Raw genomic sequence first — 17412 nt, 5'->3', positions numbered from 1 at the left:
GATTGGAAAAGAAATTTGAGTGGAAGCAGCAGTATGGCCTGAAGCGAAAGTAAGGCAGGCGTGAAGCCATGCAGCACGAGGAGGTAAAATGGGCACAGAGGAACAGGCGGGTTTATGGACGGGCCATGCCTGTGAACTACATTTTTTATGTAAGTGTAATTTAAAACAAATCATACTGGAGAAGAGGAGAGAGTCAGGAAAAGCAATAGTGACTTGACCACATTTATACTTTGAAAACCTCATGCTGGGTGCATTAAGAAGGGCAGAGAGGGGATTGTAGCAATTTAGTGTAGGAGGCAGGGCAATAGCTTTAAGCAAGACTTGGTGATCACATAAGGGTTGGCTAAAATTAACAGTCAGGAAACAACAAATGTTGGTGAGGATTCAGCAACCCTCATACACTGTTGGTGGGAATGCAAGCTTGTACAGCCATTCTGAAAAACGGTGTAGAGTTTCCTCAAAAAGTTGAAAATAGAGCTACCTTATGATCCAGCAATTGCATTACTAGGGATTTACCCGAAAGATACAAATGAAGTGATCTGAAGGGGCATCTGCACCCCAATGTTTATAGCAGCCATGTCCACAATATCTAAACTATGCCAAGAGTGGAGATATCCATTGACAGATGAATGGATAAAGGAGATGTGGTGTATACACACACACACACAATGGAACACTACTCAGCCATCCAAAAAAATGAAATCTTGCCATTTACAACAACGTGGATAGAACTAGAGGGTAGGGATCCCTGGGTGGCGCAGCGGTTTGGCGCCTGCCTTTGGCTCAGGGCGCGATCCTGGAGACCCAGGATCGAATCCCACGTCGGGCTCCCGGTGCATGGAGCCTGCTTCTCCCTCTGCCTATGTCTCTGCGCCTCTCTCTCTCTCTGTGTAACTATCATAAATGAATAAAAATTAAAAAAAAAAAAAAAGAACTAGAGGGTATTAGGCTAAGCAAAATAAGTCAGTCAGAGAAAGACAATTATTATATGATTTCACTCATATGTGGAATTCAAGAAACAAAACGGGACCACATGGGAAGAGAAGAAAAAACAAAACAAAACAAAATCAGAGAGGGAGACATTAAGGAGGGCCGTGATGGAATGAGCACTGGGTGTTATATAAGAGTGATAAATCACTGACCTCTACCTCTGAAACCAATAATACATTGTATGTCAATTAATTGAATTTAAATAAAAAATAAAATAATATAAAATTGTCTTCTTTAATCTTTTTAACAGTTGTTTCTGGGCTTGTCATAATTTGTGAAGGACCAGAAAAAAGCTTCATTTTTGAGTAAGCCAAAAAGAATTTAAGGCAGCTCCCCTGAGCCTGCCTCAGCATCATGTAAGACCTATATACATCCCAAATCTCTACTGTAAGCCTACCAGTGGGAATCCTAGAAAGTAGGGCCCAGATGATTCCATTTTAATAAGTTTCTCTGGTGATTCTTTGCCCATTAACTATGAGATACAATCTCTGTATGGGATGAAGGGATGGGGAAATGCAGGAGTAACAGGTCAAGAGAAACTGAAGGAAGGATTTGAATGCAGATAAAAAGACTGTGACCAGAAAGACTAATTTTTAATGGGACTATTTCAAGTGCTTTATTAGTAGGCCTGTAGGCTAGATATTAAGAGGGAATTCCTCAACATCCCTCAAAGCCCACCACAGAGTTGCCATCTCTAGTTGACATCCCTAATAAATGACCCCTAAAATAAACTCCAGCAGCCAAGACTTAAGTAGATAGGATTCCACTGAAAAAACAACAAAAAACAAACAAGCAAACAAACAAAAAAAAAAAACAAAGGAAAACAAAACAAAAAAACCCTAAATCTTGTGGAAACTTCTATATGAATAAACCAGAAAATATCAAAGGAAGTGGGAGATTTCATTGAAATTCTTACTATTGGCTTGAATGATTACAAGTTTAGCAAAAAAAACTGAGCATGAATTGAAATATAAGACAGAGGCAGCAGATGTTTTATTCATTGGAACCCAAATATTGGTTTGGTATTCTTTACCATCTTTTTGAAAGAATCACAATCCAAGATGGTGAGATTATATTTGTATTTGTCAAAAACAGATATACTCAGGGAAAGACAACATGAAATGTGGGGTTAAGTCAGGCTTCTAGAGGTAACATTGTAGCCCATGCCAAAGACACCTGAAGTGGCTCTGCCAATATGCATTATGCCATATTGATGATCATTAATAAGAGATGGTGGCTGAAAGAACACACTTCTTTCCACATCAGCGCTGGGCTGAAGATGGCCTGTGGACAGGACTGCATTATGACTTCTGTGAACCCTGAAAACTTCTGCCCTCATGGTCTTCTTTCTCCATAAAAATATTTAAAAATTAAATTTTATGAATGTTGGTAGGTAGATGAATATAATCCAGGCTTCTTTTATGTAATTTTATATATATATATATATATATATATATATATATATATATATATATATTCCATGTATTATTACTATGTTCATATTGCTTACCTGACTGAAAAGAAACTAAACTTTTCCTGGGCCTCTAAGAGTGTCACGGGCCCTAGGCACCATGTTGTCTTCTGCCTTTTGGATGAGTCGGCCTTGAGTGGAGGAAATAGCAGTGTCAGGACAAGAAACCACAGAGAGTAGATCCAAAGTCCCTGACTGAATAGTGTCACTGCTCAGGGAAAACATAAGATTTTTGTTTTTTATTTTTGAGAGACTCTGTGATGAGGGCTTGGGGAGGGAGAGAGAAAATCCTAAGCAGGTTCCACATCCAGCACAGAACCCAGAGCCAGACACAGGGCTCAATCCCATGACCCTGAGATCATGACCTGAGCCGAAATCAAGATCCAGACACTCAACCAACTGAACCACTCAGGTGTCCCAGAAGAAAACTGATTTTTAAGAAATGAGGGAAATAAACAGTGATGAATAGGTAAACCAGTTCTCTAAGGACAGGGCTAACACAAGCCCTGATTTGTAGCTTTTGCTAATTTTTGTGGTGTAAGTACTCTCCTATGGCTAATGTTAAGCTCCTGGTGATTTAACGATCAGTTTTAAGAATTCCTCGATATTTATCTATCAGCTCTTGCTAGCCTATATGAGCTATATGGGGTCTTACCGGGGTTTAGAACATTTTAGCTTTCTAAGTGAACCCACCAAGGCACCTGAAGATGAGGTAAGCAGGCTTCAAAACCAGACTCATGCATGCCTTGATCACAAGAAAGCCTCCAGCTTTCCCCCCACCCATTGCTAATCATCACCTAAAAATTACTCCAAAACCAAGGACATCTACAAATGCAAATGAAAGCTTAACTGATTCTGTAGTTAGTATCAGTTCTTTCCTGCCAAAAAAATTAATTTGAACATCATATCCTTTTCCTCTTAATAAGAGTTGGGTATTAGAACCCAGAAATACGATGGCCTTGTTCTCTGAAAACACACAGTAGAAAAATATCTGGGAAGGCCTGGAAGTTGAACTTTCTCAACCTGTAATTTGCCACAAGAGCTGCCTATCCTTCTTTTCTGCACTGGCCAAGAGAAACCAAGGCCCAAGTCACTTTACATTGAATAGTATTAGTCTTCTTGGAGTAACATTGGTGTCTGTGCTCTTTCACATTAATACACTATTTCAAATAAACAAGCTTCCTTTCTCCCAGTGAACAGCATTTCTGGATGGTCTGTAAAGAATATTAATGATAGAAGTTTCAATAAATAATAATGCTCCTGAGGAGGAAAGCTGCCCCTGTTTTATTTTTTTTTATAGAGAACACACCATAGTGGGTAAAGTGTCTTAAAAACAAGAAGTGTGTATGTGTGTGTGTGTGTGTGTATATATATATATATATATATATATGTCTACACACACTTATATATACATATACATATACACACATATACAGAATTTTGTATATATAATCGATATGTAATTATATACAATTATATTAATATATTATATTATATTATTAATTACATAAAATTATAAAATCATATTATATATTAATATGTTGCCATCATATAATATATATGCCATACACACAAGAATTATATATAGTTAATATAGATAATTATTATATGTAGTTATATTACATACACGCACATACACACATACATATATATACACACAATATTGGTTTTCTGTGGCTTCTGTAACAAAATACCAGTCTTTACTGGCTTCACATAACACAAATCTGATACCTCACGTCTGGAGGTCAGAAATCCAAAATTGATCCCCCAAGGTGCCTGTTGGTCTAGTTCCTCCCAGACGCTCTCAGGAGGAATCAGTTTCCCTTTTTCAGCTTCTAGTGCTGGCTCATGCGTCCTTCCTTCCAATACTCAGTCTCTTGCTTCCACAGTCATGTCTATTATTGACTAACCCTCCTGCCTCCCTTTTGTCAGGACTGTGATAGCTACTTTCATGTGTCAGCTTAACCCAGTCACAGGGTAGCCAGATGTTTGGTTAAACATGATTTCTGAGTGTGTCTATGAGGGTGTTTGGGGATAAGATTAGTATTTGAATCAATAGACTAACTAAAACAGACTGCTCTCCCCAAACTGAGTGGGCCTCATCCAATCAGTTGAAGGTCTGAATAGAATAACATCTGAAAAAGGATTCTCTTTGCCTCTCTTCAAATTAGGATGGCAGTTTTCTCCTGATTTTTGACTTATACTTGAACTGGACCTTACACCACCAGCTCTCCCGGTTCTTGGGCTTTTGAATTCAGCCTAGAATTATACCATTGGCCCTCCTGGGTCTACATGGGTCAGTTGCCATTATCAAATAAGCCAATTCTTTATTTTATATATATATATTTTTTAAATAATATATAAATATATACTATATAGTAAATATCTGATATATTAAAATATATAATATATAAACAATATATTTATAATATTTTAAAATATTTATAATTATTTATTGTATGTTATACATTATTTATATTATACTTCATACATTATATTATAAATAATAAACTATGTAACTACATATTATGTTATAATATATGATATATTATAATTATATTGTAATAATATATAAAATATATAATTATATAATATATATACTAATACAAGGACCCTTGTGATTACCCAAATAATCCAGCCCAATTTCCTCATCTCAAGATCTCTGACTTAATCACGTTTGCGAAATCCCTTTTGTCAAATAAGGTAACATCGTTTGTCTTAACGCACACCCAAACATTAGCAAATAAGTTTAATTTGTCTCTGACTTTTGTGTGTTTAATCTAAGTATCTCAACTATAATAGAAACAAAATAGCTTTCAGATTTCCACAATTAAAAAATAAATTTTGTGGGGTTTTAGTAGATTGCTGTAGCTTCTTCTAATTACAGTGAAACGTTTCTCTAAACTCTTTGTAACAAGGCTCTTAAGAGACTTAATATTATTTTAATTTTATTCTTGCAATAACCAAATGAGACAGAATAGTTATCAGGTATTTTGTGATAACAAATACATTGCAAAGGACAAGCTATTGAAATAAAGAAAAGTGATTTATAAAAATGTTCTCAATATCTCTGATTTACTGATAACTTTTGATATGGAAGAAAATGAATAGCTACTGGTGCTCAACTTACATTTTAATTGCAAATAAATATATTAAATCAGCAATTGTTATTGGCTCCTAACTACAAAAAATGCAGAGCATAAAATATACATATTATTTTTGTATTTACATCTCATTAGTTTCACATTTGTATGTGTATTATTTTTTTTGTGTGTATTATTTTTTAAAGTCCTACTCAAATCATCACAGATCACACCAGAAATGCATGTTTCATGCAATTATAGGATTAAAATTCGATATCAGTTGTTATACATTTCAGAGAAAATTAACATCAGTTCATGTGAAAATGGATATTTTTCCACTAAAACTTTGAACATTTCCCAACTTTTCAATTATTTCCCTGTTCCAATATACTGTAAAGTTTTAGAATCAGGTGACTTCCTCTCATTCCTCTTGGTGTTCTAGAATATTCCTGCCTACATACAATGTTGGATGAACTCTGCTGATGCTCTATTTTCCCTTTAATATTTTCTTAGTCTCAGCTAACCAACCCTTAAATGGTAAATGAGATGAAGTTTCTTATATTTTTATTCCTAATTCGTGTCTATCCAAGTGAAATGCCACTATCAGAAGTCTCGCCCAAAAGCATCTCTTAATCCCTAGAGAAAGCCACAGCTTCTACCGTGATTATTGAGTATGTATGCGTGCATGTGTGTGCGTGAATTACCTTTTTCTTTAGCAGGTTCATGGGTGTATATTTGCATATATTTTCAGACTCTCATTTTGGAGGCTCTCCCGTTTGCTTTAGAGATTAGGGAACTCCCTTTCTAAAAGTGGCCAACTTCTTGGTACATCCCAGGATGGTCTCTTGCCTACCTGTGTTTGTTTGCCAGCCATCCCCGCCTATGCTGTGCTGCAGGCTTCATCATACTTTCTTCTGCTCACTGTGCCAGAGCTCCATGGGTGGCCTGCTGTCATCACCCTCTGCACCTGTCCCAATTAGCAAGCCCGAGACGCCGCCGACTCAGCCCCTGTGCTGGTGACTGGCTGCGCTGTGTGACCTCACTGCTGGCAAGGCAGCAGCTCGGTGGTATGTGGTGTCTAGACACCATTTGTTGGGATTGCTCGGTGGGTGAAAGCTATGTTGCTAGAAGTTTCTCACAGCTGCGTTCAAAGGTCGAAAAAAAATCTCATTAGAGGCTTGACGGCTAGGACTAGGTCACCAATCTCTACACCATCAGTGCTCATCACAAAGCCAGACACTTAGTCAGAATTCACAAATATTTGCTGATTTAAAGCAGTTGGAAGCAATACTGATTTTCTGCTATTACTAAATTGAGGATAGCGTTGGGATGAAGAGCCTGTATGCTAGAGGCAGAAGGACACTGGGTTCAAATACTGACTCCACCATTTTCCAACTGTATAACATTAGACAAGTTTTACCACAATCCTATACCTCATTTTCCTCATCTGTTAAATGGGCACAACAGCAGTCCCAACTTAGGTCGTAATTATCAGAAGAGCTCACACTCAGAAAGCTCTTAACAAATCACCTGGCACATAGTGAAGCTCCAACAAAGCTGTATTTTTATCACCATTTTTCATCTGCAATCTCCCAGCCCGACTACCAGCTGTCCTAAATTTCTTCACCTGATATACATACTAGTATGTTAAACATCACTTATAAAATATTACAGGTAAAGAAATTGAGTAAAAATATCTCTTCCTTTCCTGGTGTTGAGGAAATTAAGCTGAGTTGCTGGAATGTCCTTCCCCATGCAAGAACATCGGGCATCCACAGTCCCCAGTCCTTCTTGCAAGGAAGGGTGTGGGAGAGCCTGGGAGGTCTGTGTCTTTCTTCTCAGTCTTACATTATAAAGGAAAAGACAACAAGATATACAAATCGAAACAACTCCCTCCTTAAGGGAGCCTATTGTGACTCACTTTGTTGTCAGAAGCCATCTTATTAAAGGTAGAAAAATAACAAAGGAGGCAATGAAAACAGATACCTTTCAAGGCAATAAATATCAGTTGACATTTAGCATGCCCAAGAAAATAGACGTCTGAAATTTTGGGGGCCAAGCTGAGACCAAAGCTCCTGGAAGTTGGACAAGGCATGGGGAAATGGCCTTTCTCCAGAAAGGTGGCATCTGCAGGGATGACTATGGTGAAAGACCTTTGCCACATTGAGATGCCCTGCGTGCCTGAGGAAGCTGGTGAGGTTTGATGGCAAATACTAGTGAGCTTTCCCTGGGTATTGATGGGACCCACCCCCTCCTTCCTGACTTCTCCAAGAAAAGGGCATCCATTGGCATGTGTTGAGCCATTCTGGGAGTAAGGCCCTGGGCCATTTCTTCAGCTAAACAAGTTTTACCTTCAAGGCTGTAATTTCTTATCCCCCCCACCCCGTCCCCTACCTCACCTGTGCACACACATACACAAACACACTTCCATTTTATTATTTTTTAAAGCTTTATTTATTTTAGAGCACATGCGAACAGGGGGAGGGGAAGAGGGAGAGAGACAATCTTGAACAGGCTCCATGTTCAGCGCTAAGCCTGATGTTGGGCTCAATCTCACCACTCTGAGATCATGACCTGAGTCAAAATTAAGAGTCAAATGCTCAACTGAGCCACCTACGTGCCCCATACCTCCATTTTATTTATATCTGAACAGTATGCACTGGCATTAGTTGTATAGCATAATTTGCTATGCAGAATTACTTAGGAAAGTTCTCTGAACAGATTAAGCTCTTATTCATTTTGGTCACATTTGACCAGCTGGCAGCCACTTGTCATCTGCTGAGTCTCCTGCATGCCCCAAAATATGGCTTCTGTAACATCGTATCATGGCATCCTTGTGAATATATATACACATTAAGAATGATTTTGCCACCAGCAACCATCTCTTCTGATATAGAAGGACACAAGGAAAAGATAAATTTCCTGTTATTGTTAAATTATGTTTTAAAAATGAACTTCCTGATGTAACCACGAGGTGGCACCTTTGACTTAGAATCAACTACCACTAAATCTTAGTAATATTTTACTTTTATGCAGGCATTTTTACTGTTTGGGGAAGGAGTCTATAGCTGAAATAAAAGAGAAGACTGTGCCTTAAAAATCTTAATTTTAAATAAAATCCCATAAACTATAGTAGAGTATAATTTCTTAAAACACGAGCTGCATTAAAAAAAAAGTTTTAATGGCCAAATTATAATCGTAAGCTACTTAATGCACCGAATGACAGATTTATGTAAACCTACATTTTGAAATGAATAGATTTGTAAAATGTAGCAGTTGTAAATAAAATAGCAAACCTGGATTTTCTTTGCACTCGACTCATAAGGAATTTAATTCATGTGTCTTAAACTTATGCTTTCACAGTTATATTAATCCCAACTGATTTTCATTATTTAATTTGCTTGAAGACTGCCACTAAAAGGCAAGATATTGCCTTTAGCACAAAGGACAAAACCACTTCTAAACCAAAGGTCTTTAAAGAGGACTGATTTCACTTGAGTTATTATGTTGATGACATGAAAACAAATGATAAGGCATTTTGAGTGTGCCTCAAGCACAGGTAGTAGCTGACCTATTCCCTCACCTATAAAAGGAAATGATTGATTTAAGTAAGAGCTGCTGGCTTCTTCCATGAATTCTAGTATGAAGCTTTGATAATAGGGAGCAACATTAAGTCACAAGACCGGTCATATCAAAGCCAACGTATAATCCACATGTTCTCAGCAACCAGGGCAGGATGAGTGTTGTAAACCCTGAATTTTGTGCATGAGCTGGGGCAAATCACCCTAGGTGCCTCTTGATGAATTCTAACTAACTCAAATGTCAAAACCATCCTCAGAAGGACAACCAGCACCCTAAATAGACTTTGTGGAGAAGCATTCTATTGAATAAATGGAAAGGAGAGGATGAAGGAGTAACACCACTGTCTTATCTGGGAGAGAGTGTTGGGACATCATGAAGTGACTCAAAACACAAGTGTTGGGGGCTTTCTTTTCTACTGTATCAACATACCATCCAGGTGTTGCCTTCTGCTTCAGCCGGATTATGATTTCTCAGAGTTAGGAGCCCTATCTAAGGCTGAACACTGCCAACTTTTGGTAGTTGAGAGAGGTGCAGACCACTGATAGCAAGTTACACCCAGTGAAGGAGTGCTCATCTAACTCTTCAGCACAGGGACAGTTGGCACTCTTGAGAGGAGACTCTTGAGAGGTGTTGCAGGCTCTGCCATGGTGCCATCTAGTGCTGGCAAACGTTATTGCAGTTTCTTGGTGGTACTGTTTCCAATGATGAGCGCAGGGGGGTGCTAGACCTGAGGCTTCCAACTGCTCTCCCATGTTCCCCAGTCTTGAGTCTGAGACAGAGCAAAGACCCAAACTCGTGGGCAGTAGAGAGGATCACAAGTATCTAGCAGGAAAGTGAGACAGGGTTTGTGGTGGAAGGGAGCAGATGCATTGTTTAGTTTTTCAAGCTTAGTTCCCTACAAAGGCTTTGTACAACAGCCAGCCTTATGACCAATTCTACACCCCTCCACCACCACCATCAAATAACGTGGGGGGAGGAGACACTTAGGTTTTTAATCCACTGTATTTGAGACGTTTAAATCAGTTATTGGTTGCACCACATCCCCAGAAACATTCCAAGGGCCTAAACCCACACTGGGCAGGCCTCAGGTTATGCTTCTGGCTTTGGTCATTGGCTCCATGGGAGGGAGTCTCCTCTCAACCCTATGAGAAACAAACAAGAAACAACTAAGGGACATCTCCCCCTTTTCTATATTTGACATACAGCCATCTGTATTACTTTCCTAGGGTTACTGTAACAAAGTACCACAAATAGAAGGATTAAAACAATAGACATTGGCTCTTTCACAGTTCTAGAGACCAGAAGTCCTAAACTCAAGGTGTTCAGACCATTTTTCCTGAGGCACAGGGCAGACTCCTTCCTAGCCTCTTCCTAATTTCCTGTGCGGCCATCATGCCTTGTAGCTACATCATCTAATCTCTGCCTCCATTGTCTCCAGGCGGTCTGTTTCTATTTCTGTCTCTGATTCAATCTTCCCTCTTCTTAAAAGGTATCAGTCATGCCGGGGTGGGCTCACTCTGTCTTAATTTGTTTATATCTGCAAAGACCCTATGTCCGTGTAAGGTCACAGTCACAGATACAGGTTAAAGACTTCAACATATAATCTTAGAGATTACAATTCAACCTATAAAACCATTCAAGTATTTCGGCTGAGTGATGTCCAGGGCAAAATCAGATTTATTTTTTCACAATGCTCTGTAGCACTTATATTGTTTTTCAAAGTATTTTCACTCCAGTTAACTAATTTTGTTCTCTCTAGAGTCCTCTGAGAGACATAAGTCAATACAGTTATCCCACACCTGCCAGCCAAGGAGCCTATAAGACATTTAGGAATTTTTCAGACTGTATCAAATTAAGAACAAAATTAGCTCTCTTACCACACTCCCCTCCAAAAAACAAACAAGCCAAACAAAAAACTTCGGGACAGCTCTATGACTCAAATTATGACTAAGTAATGTTTCTAAACAATTATTTCAAAAGTCACATTATGAATTTGGATTTATCAAAGTGATACCTTGAGCAGTTTTGGTAAAAGAAGGAACAGATATGTACCACTCACTTGAACTCTACCTTAACATTTGATTCGGTTTCAGACTATCCTTCCTTAATGCTAAAGTATGATGTTTATATACTTATGACATTTTATATAGGTCTAGGTGAAGAAGGATTATCTCACATAACACTTATAGATAACAGATTATTTTTAAAATATAATCAGCTTAGTGCTAGAAATCAAGATTTGCACAAAAATTGAAATGAAATGCATGGTGCTATCATCAAAAAGGGAATACATTTTTTTGATCTACTCTTTTAGTTAGTACTAAGTTGTTGCAAAGCATCAACATAGTTCACTAAAACACATTAAATTAATTAATTCAAAATTGGAAGCACCTCATGTAGATGGTCCAATTATCCATGGAGACAAGACAGCCGTAATTCCTTTTTAATTTAATAATCAGTAAGGGAGGTTATATTTAACTCTGACTCTAAATTCCACAAAACAAAATCAGAAAAAGCTCAAATTGCCCAATAATTAATTATAACCCATGTAGTTGAAACAAATAATTAGTTTCCATCTGATTTATGAACAGTCAAAATCATTTGCTTGGAAGTCAATGACAGAGAAAATTAAAAAGGCAAGAGATAGGTATGTTGCTTTATTTTTAGAAAAATACACAAGTGATCACTCAATTTCTGAAAGAAATCCATCCATGTTTTCCCTATTGGCTAGACTGTGATACAAGCAAAGTGCACAAGTAACATGGACTTGTCCGAAGTCTAGGTAGGGGGCAGTATTGTTGCAGCGAGTAAGGGCGTGGCCTGAGTTAGCCGCTCAGCTCAACAATTTACTACTCTGAGCAAGTCATTTTATCCCTCTAATCCTTGCCTTTCTCAACTATAAAGTGGGAATGATAAGAATAATGGCACCTAATTGTGGCAGAGAAAATTCTATGGGTTTTCCAAACAATTTCACTTTCTGTGGCCACACAGGTAGACTTCTCACAGCCCCTTCAAACAAAATGATGCGGTTAACTAATTCCAGCTAGTGGCATGTGAGCAGAACAGGTATATACCATCATTTCCAGTCCTGGCACCTGAAAATGTGCCAGGAGCCTTTCCACATGATTTATTTATCGGCTGGCTAGCTGTATGTAGATGACTCAGTAGAGAAAGTGGAGGTTCAGGGTAGGGATGGTGGAGATACTAGTTTGAAGACACCCAGAATCACTAGATTCTAGAATCACCATTTGAAGAACAGGGATTGTAAAATTAGCAATAAGTAAAACTCTTTTTGTTCAATCACTGAGATTTTGAAGTGCTTGGTTAAGGCAATTCACATACTCCAATAATACACCACCTCAGAAGGTTGTCATAAGATTGAAAGATTGAATGACAACATGGTGATCATAATGCCTAGCATCTAGTATATTTTTAATAATTGAGGGATTACTATTACTATTTACTATTTACTATTTAAAGGCCAAAGAAATGTATATGCCTGGTTGAACATTATGGCCTTGATAATAGTTAAAATATCTTGAGAAAAATATAGATATTGGTTATATATATAGTCTATAAGGCACAAAATTATATTATTTAATGTAATGTAATATCATTCCTTATCTTTTGGCATAGTACGTGGTAGAGCATTAGTATTCAGTAAGGGCTGAATGAATGATGGCTTCAGTGAATAAATTAATTTATGAATTCAGTATAATCAAGGAAATTTCTCCTGCTTAGTTGTCCTGGGCAGATACTATGTACCCAATAGAGATTTTTGAAGACTCAAGAATGACAAAGGTGTTTAACACTAAGAAGAAGAAGGAACACAAAAGTGTTCAATCCATTTAATTAAATGGATCATGTGCTAGTTCTTACATGACATGGTGAATGCATGAGTATTTGAACAATTCTTACCTATATAACTTACATATATGCTTCCTTATATTCTGTTTTCGGATAAATATAATAAATGGCTTAATAAAACAAAAATAATATTCAATATAGATGATTCTGATTTTACAGAAGGTTTGAAAGGGATGTGTCAGAGTTTATTAAATGAACCATCATGGCGACTAAGCACCTAGATGAAAGATCTAGATATGAAAGTGTGTCTGACATTCAAAAACCACAGAGATAGCTTTTGGCTGTAACTGAGGAAATGACAACTGAGAATAACTGAGAATAGAAAAACATTTTTGGAGGAAAGGAATTGCAGGCAAGGCATGCAATATTGAATACGCTGGCAAGAGTACCAGAACTCCAGTCCCAGACCCGCCACTCGCCATGGACTTGGGGGCAGATAATCTCTCAGAGGCTCCATTCTCTGGTGCATAAAAACATGGGAATAGATTAATTGGCTAATTTTGCAATGACTCATGGTCATTATTTGTTCAATATCATCATTATAAACATTAGTTTTCATGTGCTATGCGTGTGGGAGAAACAATCAGTTAGAAGAGCTCCAGCTGATTGCATGCTAGATAAATCTCCTTTTAACTGCGTAATTTTTTTCTTAATACATAAATAGTTGCTTACCACAGAAGCCAAGTGATGTCAAATAATAAATTGAAAGACAAATGGAAACTAGAATATTTTATTCATACTTAATCGGCCATACGTAGTTTGTACCTATTGCAAACAAACAAATGCAAAATAGAGCACATATTCTAATGAACCTTCATAACAATAGAAGCAGTGTGGGGAAAAAAAAATTGATCCAGCAAGAAAAAGATGATTTGAAGATGTATTTATGGCATACCTATCACTCCAGTTCCTAGGCAACGAGGTCTTGTTCAAACAGAAAGAAAGGTAGATAATTATAGACCACAGTATATTTGGTCTTCCATGCTTAAGGAAGGGTATCTGCAAGAAATAAAAGGATACATGAATCCTAAAGGGTCGTTTCATGTGTCTAATTTTAAATGGAATTTCTTGATTGAATCACAAGACCTTTCACGTAAGGTACGATCTACTGATGGTTTCTTCCCCTGAGCCAGACCTGCATCCCAGCCCTCCCTCATGCATCCCCCTCTGCTTTGCATCAGTGGCCTCTGCTCTGCAGTGCTCTGCTTTAGCCGCAGTCGGCAACTATTTTTAGGAGACACTGCTGAGAAGAGGATTCGTGGAAATGGGTAAGGAAAATAGGATTTCCTGGCAATTTATTGAAATGAGCCTTTTTTTTTCCAATCCAAAAAATCCCTTTATATTCAAAGACAGCTCCAGATTTTGTCTGGTTTTGGTTTGCTTTCTATCGGTATCGAATCCAACTGTTCAGGAGAAACACCCAAGCAAAAGTGGAGCACACAGTTTAGGCAAACGTGGAGACAAATAAGAGCCTGTCTCAGGTCTGTGAGAGAAATGCCAACGAATATGGGCAAAATCATGAACTATTCCTAAACATGTTCAATGTCAAATCCAAACTAATTATTTATCAACTTGAAAAATAAAATTGAAGGATTTTGAAAAAATACTGAAAAAAAACCTTTAAGAATCCCTCTCTTTACACATTTAAACACATTCACAAGCACTTATTAAGCATCTTGCCTGTGTCAGATGTTACTTAGGGCTCTGAGGAACTGGTGGTGGACAGACCAGATACATCATAAGTCCACGTTCATGGAAAATCTAGCCTGTGGAAGAAAGTGGAGAAAGATACTGAACCAATGAATTTATAAGTGACTAACTAAATACAAATTGTGATCACACCCGAACAAGAAAAAAAATGCTATTTCTCTAAAAACCAGTAACAAGAGAGTGTGCTTTGGTCTGTGTGGTCAGAGAAGTTCTGTGAGAAGAGGGCTTAAACTGAATCCTGAAAGATGAAACACCTTCAGCCAAGGGTCACAGAGGGGAACAGCATTTCATGTAGAGGGAACAGCACATATCAAGGCTCTGAAGCCAAAAAAAAAAAAAAAAAAGTCTTGTCATTTTCCATTAGAAGAAAAAGGACCACCAGGGCTACATTAATTGAGGGGCCAGGTGAGGTGGGGAGTGTGTGTGGTACAGGCTGAGATTGAAATGCTCGTTGGCTGGGAATGCAACTCTTGCTAAGCAGTTCATATTTCATCCCAAGTGTGGTGAAAAGCCAACGTACGGTTTATATAAGCCAGTGATCTAGTCTACTTCACTGTGAAAAGAATGGACTGGGGAGTTAAGAATGAAAGCAAAGATACAAGTTGGAAGATTCCATGGCAAATAATCCAGGGAAAAATATTCTGTGACATTCAAAGTCTAATCAGAAAAGCAGAATCCACTCAAAATATCTTAAAGGAATTTAATGCAAGGAATTGGTTGTCCCTATAATAGAATTGATGAGAAGCAAAACAAGTGATGACAGTGAGACAGACACTCCATGGATGAGCAGTGTCAAGAAGCTACTACCACCCCAAGGCTGGAGGATCAGTGGGAGGAGGTGGTATTAATAGAATCCAAGGTTGTGTCATTGGGTAGAAACAGGAACCATAGTGGACCAGCTCAGAAGAAGCTGACGCCAGGAAGGGGATGAGGTAATTCAGGGGATGGCCCCCAAGACAAGAGGCACTGCCTCCCACTGTCATTCACCCCGCAGTGCTTCCCATTGACAAAGTCCAGCTGGAAGCCAGCTTACGTTGGTGGCTGGGAAATTCAGACCACAGGAAACAGCCACTTTCGATGAAGAACAGAGCAACGGAAGAACAAACAGACCAGGAACCAGCATGTGCACTTTGAAGATAGAATCTAGAACAACTGTAAGATTAAGTGTAGAGAAAAGCAGAAACAGAATTAGAAAGACCTTCATGTCTCTGGCTTAAACAACAAGGTAGATGGTGATGAAAGTGACTTCCAAATGACAGAGAAAGAGAAGCAAGTTATAATGGCTAAGGGACCCAATTTTTGATGTGTCAAATGTGACAAGCTGGTGGAACATCTAAATGGAGACGTCAAATAGGATTGAAAAGAGAAAACTAGCTGGGAAGAAGGTAGTGATAGACATGAATTCAGAACAGCATCAATACCTTTGTAAGGGGAGTGGATTGGGATTTGGAAAGTATAAGGAAGGTTCATCTCTACTGAATTATTTCACGTTAAAAAGTTGTGAAGCAAGCTGGTAGCTACACTTGTGGAGAACATAGCTTATGGTATATGGCTGTCAGATACCCATGTTGTACACCTAAAACTAATGTAACATTGTGTGTCAACCCTATGTCAATAAAAAAGTAATCAAAATGAAGTTAGGGAGTAAATTTTTCAAAATGTTGAGACTTTACATTAGATGGGAAGTACATGAATGTCCATTGTATTATTCCCTATATTTTTCTTATTGCCTAACATATGTACGACTAGCAAAAAAGAAAGACTGAATGGGACAAAGGGGTAGAGACAGTGCGTGCAGACAACCCATAGATAGTATTCGGCTATAAAGGAGTGAAGAGAATTTGCGTCATGAAGATAGGCATCAAAGAGAGGTTTGTTTGCTTTTATTTTATTTTATTTATTTACTTATTTATTTTAATATCAGTGACACCACAGGGTATTCTCTGCTGAAGGAAATTATTTTGCAGAGCAGGAGAGTTAAGGATGCCAGGTCAAGATATGATAAAACAAGGGGTGTGGTCTTGAGGATGTAAGGAGGGGCTGGAGCCCAGAGTACAGGTGAAAGAGTGGCCTTTATAGAAGGAAAGAAACTAAGTTAATTAACCCAAGTCGGCTCCAATAATAATTACTTAAATCTATAAAGATATCTTTGCAACTCAGGTCAAGAATAAAAGATTTCAAATCAGCTGTTTTAATACAAAATGGAAACATGAGAACTATTTTCTTATTCTAAAACTAGATCTTATTTTAAATGGTTTTCACTAGAACACGGAATTGGGGGACTATGTATAGGTTTATGTACTGATTTCTCTCTTTCATAAAACCAGTCTTAAGTAGATAACTTCATTATATTGTTGGTTTGGTTACCCTGAAGGCACAGACATGAGTACTTAGAATTTCATTACTGTGAAATGTCAGCATAGAGATAATAATAGAAAATGAGACTCAGGAAAAGATCCTAAGTAATTTTCTGCTTTGTTCTTTCCCTCAAAAGAGGAGTAAACCCACCATGTCTCTCTCAAAATTAAAGCACAGTATCCTGTAAGGTGGTTGGCAAGATGGGAAAGACACCATCCCGCCATGATTCTTTATAAAACCCACTGGATGACCTTTCCCCCTGAAGATAGTTCCATAATGGTCATCCCATTGTTTATTAAATAAGGGTATATTCTCCCTCAGTAATCATAGTTTTATTGTCTTGCATGTGAA

The sequence above is a fragment of the Canis aureus genome, chromosome 30, assembly GCF_053574225.1.
Source record: "Canis aureus isolate CA01 chromosome 30, VMU_Caureus_v.1.0, whole genome shotgun sequence".
Lineage (NCBI taxonomy): Eukaryota > Metazoa > Chordata > Mammalia > Carnivora > Canidae > Canis > Canis aureus.
This window is presented reverse-complemented; position numbering follows the sequence as displayed.